This window comes from Brachionichthys hirsutus, unplaced genomic scaffold, assembly GCF_040956055.1.
Source record: "Brachionichthys hirsutus isolate HB-005 unplaced genomic scaffold, CSIRO-AGI_Bhir_v1 contig_288, whole genome shotgun sequence".
NCBI lineage: Eukaryota > Metazoa > Chordata > Actinopteri > Lophiiformes > Brachionichthyidae > Brachionichthys > Brachionichthys hirsutus.
In genome coordinates, this window is record NW_027180369.1 from 85,219 (window position 1) to 94,966 (window position 9,748).

Genomic DNA, 9,748 nt, shown 5'->3' on the forward strand with positions numbered 1-9,748 from the left:
TAACATGTTCGAGGCCAGGTGGAACTAGTTGATCATTACGGCTCACAAACGACACGTTGTGAAAAGTCTCCACGAGGCAGTCCCCTTATAACGAGGAAGTTGCGGCATGGCACTGGGGCAACCAATGTAGGTACCGGTAAATGCAATTCATTTGACTGTATTCTCTTTTAATTTACGTTCCACACTGTGTCCCCATAGTTTAGTAATTACTGTTGTAAATTTAAGACCTCACATAAGTCTTGTATTTAAAGCCATGTTGAAGATTAAACCTGCTCATGTTAGAGTTCTACAAAGTTAAGCTGGAATTTCATGAGGTGTCATCATGTACTTTAAATGCTCTCGTTGAAATCGGTGTTGTGGGATTGTTTCTTTGTTTGTTTTCATTTGTCGCGATGTGTGTAAATATAACATTTGTTTGCAAATATTTCTCGAATTTAAAAAAATGTCTGAACCCAGCAATAAAATATCTTACAAAAGCTCAAAGGCCTTTTAATCCACAGGGATGGCAAATGACTTTAAGGAAACTGGTTCCTGCCATCGCTCTTAGAGTTTGCTCTGGTGTCACGGTAAAACGGAGCGGTTTGCCCTTTTCTTTGTTTCATTCTCTCTGTCTGTCTCCTGGTGGTTGCGATACAATATAAGAGCTCACAGTAATGCACAGTGTATGTTGTCTGCGTCACTGGGGTACACACTTCCACCTTGGTTTCAGAGTGATGGATATTTTCCTTGAGAGAACCTGGTAGTGTCGTTTCAAGGGAGTTTTTTAAGGGGTTGAGGGTTTGTGGAAAGAGAGAAGAGAAATAGCTTTCATGATTCTGCTCGGTCAAAATAGTCTCTCTGCAAATTAAAAGACAAGATGGCGCTTGAGCCAATCCAAAATGATGGTGTTTTATCATTATCTCTAAATAGTGAAAGTATTTCAATGTATTAAAGTACCATCTCAAGATGATGAGACACATTTCTTTATCATTTTTTTTTGTGATGACAAAGTTAAGCACTGCCTCCCCTGACTGCACGTCACTGAGCAGGAGACACAGGGAAACAAGAGAAGATGCAAGACATACAGCCACAAATGCAAGCACATAATCTGGAAGGGAACTAAGTAGTGTCTGAAGTCTCTGGGTTGACGAGGGATGAAGATCAGGTGTGTCTCGTTTGGCTCCAGCAGTCTGCTCTCAGCTCAGCTGTGCCCACACTGCAATCAGGGGGACAGGAAAGAGGTAGGGGGAAACAGAATACAACATGCAACAGAAACAACAGAAACAACTAAAGCACGACAGTTTTGCAGCCATCGGTAGGTCTTCTTGATATCAGCCACTTCTTTCACTTCACTTCACACATTACTCTGCTCTCTCTTCTTCCTCACTATCATCAGGTTTCTGCTGCCTGAGGCATTAACTTACCAGTTCATCCTGAACAATAATAATGACACCGTTTCAATCTAATGAGTTCATCGCTTGAGATAATGAATAATGGACCATCAATGTAATGGGGATCATTGTCATAATAAAGATTTTGTACCTCAAAATAATTAGTATCTGTACAAAAGCAGGTACTGTCTCCACTTAATTTTACACCGGCTTAAAAAGAACGAAAAAACATCTCAAAATAAGGATTTAGCCCATAATGATCAACATATAATATATATATCAGCATTTCTCAAATGATTTAGCATACCAAAGTCATGTTAAAGTTTCACAGTAATTATATTTGCAAAATAGAGGTGCCTATTTGTTTAAAATAATGACTTGATCTATTATGTGATCTCAATATCACAAGGTGCCATCAAATATTTACTGATTGTTGCTTGCACAGTGTGTATTAAACAAACCAGTGATGTACAATAAATAAACAAACAAGCAGAGAATGATTTGTCAGGGATCGGTTGGCTGTGAGACTTTCACAGTCAGTCATCACTGCAAAAAGACAGACCCCCTCCAGCCTGGAAAAATGTAATAAACAAATGTGCATGCTGGAGTTTTAGTTATGCTAATGCTTTGACAACACTAAGTATCTCATGTAGTTTAAGAGTGCGCTTCTGCAATATGGAACAAATTTCCCGAAACGCATGCCTGAGCATTGGCATCATCAAAGGCGAATTGGTCTTCGAGCCAAACTGATTACTTGCATCAAAGATCGCTCCGCTATGGCCATTAAACCGGTGACGAAAATTACATGCTCATGAGAGTCACTGGAGGCAGGAGGGCTTATTAATTCCAGTGGCTCAGCAGCGCTCTGTTTTCTTTATTTACCTAATTTATACCATTAAAAAAAAACCTTTCGGTAACACCGATTTTATGTTGTGAGCGTTGTGGAAGTCTTAGCCATCACAATGAATGAAGATTCCTTTGCAATATGACATCTTCACACGTAAAGATAATGACTTTATGTCGAAACGTAAGGTGCCGTTAACTGTAGTTTATGTTAGAAATAGAAAGAGGAGATTCCACAAAGCTGAAAACAATATTTTTGTTTCTGCCCCTGTCATATCCCACATTGTGCTCGCTTTTATCATGATATCTCTACATGTCAGGAAGAATTATGGATGCAGCCTTAACAATAAAGCCCAGCCATCCATATAATTAAAAAAGAATCACCTCAGCATTTCTTCAACTGCGGAACAACAAAAATGAGTCCCGAATATACACTGTCATGCCGAATTGGATGCAAGCAACACAGTGCTGAAAACAGCCCTTATTGGACCAACAAGTACATTTGCTTTCCTTTCATGTGAAGCAAAAATAAATCCCAATCCTCCATTTGGAAATTATATCTGTCTTGAGCAAAAGCATCAACTTTGTGCCAAAGTAAGCAAAGTAAGGTAATGCATGAAGATGATGATACTGCTGACGTGCCTAATTGGGCTTTAAGATGTCATACGCTTAAAAAAAAAAAGAGTCTTCAGGCACAATCCACATCCCAAATCAGCTTCTTATTTCAAGGTCTTCTTTATTTGATATATATATATATATATATATATATTTTTTTTTTTTCAAGTTACATTGAATCATAACTTGGATACTCTTTAAACCTCTAATTTGATGACATTACTGAAAATGCAAATTAACAAAAGGCTGCTGATGCAGTTATTATTGATGGTCATTACATCGTTTATTTCTGTGAGCTGACCTGAAACCTGATACATCAGAACCAAGGATTAAAAAGTGACCCATAGTCATCAAGTCGCCATTCATCTTTCAGTGGGAGGATGGTATGATGTATAACATTTTAAACATAGCATGAAAGATGGCTTTCTGCAACAAAGTGAATGCATGTAGGTTCCTGTGGCAAAAACAAAACAAAAAGGTTTGAAACTGCATACAGTTTGTGCTGCTGCAATCAACTGGCTTCATTCTGTCACCACATAGCATACAGCTCACCAAGTCAGATGAGAATACATATTGATCATAGAAGATATCATTCAGAAAACACTGTCAATAGCAGAATTATATCCGAAACCCGGCATATAGCCTCCTCGAACGTGTGTTGGATGTGTAGCACTGGTTTCCACATGATCCATTCAAGTTAAGGGAGCCCCCTCTCGAATAATGGAAATCCTGACCGCATATGTCACTTAGCCATTAATCTCAATTTGGATTACAGCATGCAAGGCCTGTATTTATCAAAAGAAAAGAAGCATACGAATATTGATAAGAACTCCAAAAGACAATGCGGTAGTTAAGGTACAACTACTGCATTGGTAAGGTAATTCTAAGGAGTTACTCCTAACTTACTCCAACATTCAGGAGCAATGTTTATCTGATTAATGATGGTTAATGGAGAGGAAAATGGCAATCAAAGACATGAATTTTTTGCAGTTTTGAAAATAAATAGCGTTATGCTTGCTGAGAGGGAGTGATTTTCACAAAAACATACTTAAATTAAATGTGTTTCCTTAATGTCGTCAATAAGGTGTCTCGCTCTGGTGCCTCTCCTGTGGCCTGTGCTGTGTCGTAAAACAAATTGAGCAAAAGCTGGAGAGAAATCAAAATGAAAGAGACTATATTTCTCTCTGCCTCAGTGACGAGAGCCAATCAACAGTCTTGAATGCAGGCTGAATGTGAAAAGTATTACAGCCGTCTGAACGCTAGGCGGGCCTTAATAAATTGGCTATCTCCCTAAACACTGACACAATAAATTTCACAAGGGAACTCCAAGAACAAAGTGCTCTCTCTCTCTCTTGCGCTCTCTCATTACCTCAGTAAACATGCAGTTCCCAAATGATTTTATGGGTCTAATTTTTTAGTTTCAAGTCTTCTTACAGCATGATGTCCAGTTAGTAAATTATGATCCCAGAGATTGAAAAGCAAATTATATAAATAATAAAACAGCTTCAGGTGCGTCTTTGGCAAGTCAAAAAAACACACCGTGTCTGCAGCCTCTCAGTCAGATTCAATCAGGGGGTAGAGGTGCAGTAACAGCCTCAACATCTTGAGTCCCTTGTTGCACCATGAAACCAAAAATAGTGATGGTCATGCTGCCACAAAGGCCTCAAACGGTTGTCCACCAAACAATGGGCCATTCAGCTCCTTTGAACTACCTGGGCCAGGTTGTCGCAACATCAAAACGGACAAATGGTACCCTACACCATAGCCATGGCGACCCCGTCAGGTGTCATGGGCCTCGTCTTGACAGAAATCCACAAGTCTTCTTCTGCATTGGCTGAACTTTTTTTCTTCTTTGTCTGTGACCTCAACGTTGCCACTTTGCGTCTGCGGCGGCGGCAGCAACAGCTGCAGTCATGGCTACAGCAGCAGCAGTGGCAGCAGACGATCAACGTTGTGAGGAGGACCAGCAAGGGAAGAGTCAGCAGGATCACCAGGCAGATTGTGTTGTAGACTCCCTGGTTGTGTTTGTCGACAGCAAAGCTCCAAAGCTGCTGGAAAAAATCCCGGATGCTGTCTGTTTTACCATCCATGGCTTTCAGATAAGGGGCGGCGGCTCCTTTTGAGTCTGGCGTAGAAGCTGTAAAGATTTAATCAATCCTTTAAAGTTTGTGACTGTAAACTTTCTTATGAAGCTAAAACAATGTAGAAATAGCAATTTGACTTAAAAGACCCTTCATGAAATCTGTCTGCAGCTTTTAAGTTCTAATATGTGAAGTTTTACTCACAGCTTTAAATCAAACAGCTTTTAGGTTAGATATTTCTAGACTGATCAGACTTTAGACAGTTAAATCGCGGCATAACCTTCTCATGTGGCGCATTTCTGCTCAGGATTGTGTCGTTTATGCTCAGTGGGATCTTTGCAAGCAAAAGCACAAATAATTCTTCAAACAAATCCCAGAGACCAAAAGCGTGTTTGTTTGTTAGAAGGCTTTCTTTGACATCCTCCCATTGTGAGGTTCTTGATGCAGGAGGAAAAAGGTCAAATCTGCACCGCAGCCAAGTTTGTTTGTGCTGTTATCCGGTTACTGTGCTCTTGCTCTTTGCCTTCTCTGGTTCTCTTGCCAGTTGTGCTTTTGCTCAGTTTAATCAAGACAAAGATGCTTCAGCTCGAGTCTGTGGATCAAACAAATGAGAAAAAAGTGCATATTATTTTTCCTTTTTTGCTTACTGTCAGCTCATTCTCCACTCCCCTTCTTTCCTTTTCTCTGCCTCCAATCAACCTTTCTGTCTGTCTTTAACCTCTGTAATCCCCCCCCCCCCCTTCTCTCATCAATGTCAGCTTCAGATTTCCAGCTTTCCCTTCATCAGTAATGGATAGAATGCATTTGGGATTTGGGGAAAATCCCTGTCGGAGACTAACTTATGAAGATGAGCAAAGCGAGAGAGAAATGAGGGGACAAATTGTTGGGGATTGTACATGAGGGAAGGCCAGACAGAGATGGAGGTAACTGATCTTTGTAAGAGTCTTGCTGAGCGCGAGAGTGCAACATGGCATCAGGAGGAAAAATACAGAATGGAAACTGCTGTAGAGGATAGTTCTGAATTTACCTGACTAATGGTTCCCATTAGAGGAAAGACATGGGCGCCGCCTTAAGTTTTTATAAATGTCTGATTGCAACATTTTCTTCTGGCCTTGGGACGACAGCTCCTCTTAACAGCTCTCCTGCAGAGGAAAATACAAGTTTATATTGCACGACTGCAAAATAAAAAATAAATAAAAAAGTCTTAAAATCATATTGTTCCATTTCTCTTTAAGAATATAGACTGTTTGATTGGGTCTGTGGCCTTGAGGCAATGTCTTCATCTAAATTGTGTTAAACAACTGCAAGTTTTAAAAACCCAATTTGACTTGAATGTCCTTTAGATTCTCTATAGCTCAAGGCTAGAAAGAGCTTTTCACTCTAGATGCATTAGGAAGGAAGATTTTCATCTCGCATGTGGCTCTGAAAGAGGGGGGGGGGGATACACCTGCATGTATATTTGGTGTGGCTGTTGCCATGCGTTGCATCTCATGTGTGAAATTGGTTTACCCTTGCAGAGCTTTCCTCCTGTTTGTTTGCGCAACAGGAAGTTCAGCACTTAAAGGAGGTTTTTTTTAGATACCTTTGTAACTAAGGGTAGTTATACTACTATTTGCTTAGAATGCTCAGAGACTTCTCATCACATCATCATTATCCGAGCAGAGCAGAGGGCTGCCCAAGAACTGTTGGGTCTCTGTGGAATAGAATCAACTCTAAACCTTCTAATGTTGAAAAGTGTCCTATTTTAAGTCAATATATACGTTGTTCTTAACTTATATAATTAACACACATTTATAAATGAAATGGACTTTACTTGACATCAAGTAAAGTACATGCATATATTTACATATGTTATATGTATACATCTGTAACAACACAAATCTGAGCTGAGGTTAGTCGATTAAACAAACTCATAAAGGTCGCTTAGCAACAATTATATGAGGGATGCATACATAACCCTGGGCCCTGTCAGCTCACTGGAATGCCATTCCAGGAATATGGGGGACTTCACTTTTTCATGATAGTGTGCTCTCTTGGAATGATTCAAATCCAGGAAGAGCTCATCGCTGGGGCTCACAAAGCCAGGAAGGGCCTGAGAAAAATGTTATGATTGCACATAGTTAGCCTCTGTTGCTTTTTAAGAGACAAATGTGACCTAAAAGACAAGCTTGTGACAGCGGGTGCAGCACAAATCTTTAATGACTCACCCCAAGGCATGGAGTCAGAACAGATTCCTCATTTATCAGTCAGCGTTAAGCATTTGGACCCATTAAATTTGACTCGAGCCAGATAGCAATAACTATAAAAGCCACATTCCTTTGTCATTTCACTTTTCATGAAAGACAGGAGCTGTTTTGAATTACTGGCGGCTGCTCCTTCATTGAGGCCAGCATAGGAGGAGAGCAGTTCTCCGGCGAATGAGTACATAATAATCCCACCACGGTTCAGACTTGTTTCAACTAGGCCTGCATCACTGATGACATGGTGGTGGACATTCTTCCAGCCAAAGCAGGAGGAGGAAAGCTTTCACATGAAACTATAATCATCGTTAAATAGAATGTCACATTGGAGCATACATATCCACCAAGGTCTAGCAGCCTTTATCCAGATCTGCACCCGCAATCGAACCGATTCTGGTTTAAGAATAGTAATGTCTGCAGCAAATGCAGACATTATGACTGACAACAAATGTTGACATTAATTTCTTTCTCATCCTGTCGTAAACTGAAATTTAAAATTAAAAAAAAGCACCTAGAGGGAGGAAGAAACTTCAGCTTGTCACCATAACTTGTCCAACATCCTGTCAAATCCAAAACACATTTTTTGAAGGAGTTTTTGGGCGGTAGCAGCAATTTAGCCTCCCTCTCTCCCCCCACAGTCATACAGCAAAAAGAATTAAGAGCTTATAGAAATGACTCAGAACAAGTTCCCAGTGTTTCGAACGGCTGGGTCTGAAGATCTCTTTGAAAACAGCACCTTACCCCCTCAGGCACTTGTGAAGTGTCAGGTCAGCTCTCTGCTCCTGTCTTATCCAGTCAGCTGCTAAAACATCTGTTGTTTCTGTTTATGCATCAGGCGTTTGCTCTCTTCTGGTCCCTCTCACCCAGACATCTTGACAAGTCTTCACTTTCTGTTCCTGTTTCCCTCTCTGCCCTTGTTTCCCGTCCTCCTCCTCCTCCTCCTCTCTCTGAGTAAGTGTTTGGGTCACGTCACTGCACCCTGCCCACTTTGTGTAAGAATGGGCCCTCTGTCTGTGCTTGTGTGTTTCCTACCCTGTGAACTGGGTTCTTGTGGTTGCTTGGCTTTACTCACACAAGCACATGGCGATGTCAGACCGTAAAGGAAAGTTAAGCAAACTGAAACAGAGAAAAGCTGTGTTGTGATTACTTCCAGGTGACAGTTAAATGTGAGTAAGATATAAAAGAGGCCTCACGCAGGAACACACACACACACACACACACACACACACACACACTTCTAATACGCCTTTGGCAGATGATGCACTCTCAGCTCAGTCGAGCAAAAGAGGCTTTTTTATTCAAGTCAGAGAAAGAAAACAAAGTCTATTAACTCTCTGCTCCTTCAAGGGGTGAGTTAATGTGAACATACTGTACAATAAGCCAGAAGCATGAACCCACACCATCAGGTCAACTGAAGCTCCTTTAAAAAAGTGTGTTTTTTATATATAATTGCTCCTTACTCTACTGTGCCTTTTATAACATTCGTGAATACGTTGCGCTCGCGACCTAAACAGATCACCGCTGACGTTAGATAATTACTGCAGATGCAAACGTTCAATAGTGATGCAGGCAATAATCTTGGAAACAAGGCCATCTGATTGGCTTTGCAAGCGGAGAGTTATTCCATGGCTACGAGGCATGGGTACATGGAATTGATGAGACAAGCCTCACCATGTCTGCAGGTACGTCTGAGGCTGAGCCAGCTTAGGCAAAATAGCAACGACCCGCCCACACACACACACACACACACACGGCCAACACAGAAAGTGCTGTATGACAGGCAGGGCATGTGGTGAAGCTATTTCACAGCTGCTTTTAAGGCACTATAATACACAGACACCTCCAGCAACTGCTGATTAATTATTGAAATCCTTTAATGTAGTTTATATGGAAATTATCGGGCCATATATCCCACCTGCCTCTGCGGATTTAGCATAAGCATAAATCGCCCGTACGTGCAGGGGTCAGAAAAATATCCACCTTTGTCTGCTTTTAAGAAATGAGAAGACAACAAGGATGATTTGAAGGAGCCCCGAGATCTTGTGCGACATTAATGCCTCTTTTCAGGTCTGTTCTAATTCAAACACGCGAGGCTGAAGTGGCTATCGCAGAACAAATGGGTCTTGGTTCCTGGATGAAGGCATAATGAGGCAACCCGTGTAATTTATAGCTCCACGATAGAGACTGTATTCCACTTTTATAATATAAGGGTCTTATTGTACTGTCACTTTCCTCTGAGGATAAGTTATGTTCAACTTGGAAACCGCACTACCAATTTGCACCTTTTTGACACTGTACTATTATAGGCGTGGTGCCCATCTGGTTCATAGAGACCCCTTCTCAGTTAAGGTCAACTCCAATGTGTGGCTGAACAAATTGCAGGACTGAGCACTAGATCACTGCTCATGCAATCACGACGGCATAAAAAGCAGCTTTGACGTGACCAGCAGCTTTAAGGGAACCCTTGTGGAATTCATGTGATCGTGCAAAAAAAAAAAAAGGGGTGCGCTATAAATCAATATGGTTGAAATATGACTGAGCATGAGCCCCGAGCGGTGCACCAAGTTCTCAGATGTGAAGAGAAAAGTGATTCAAGGTT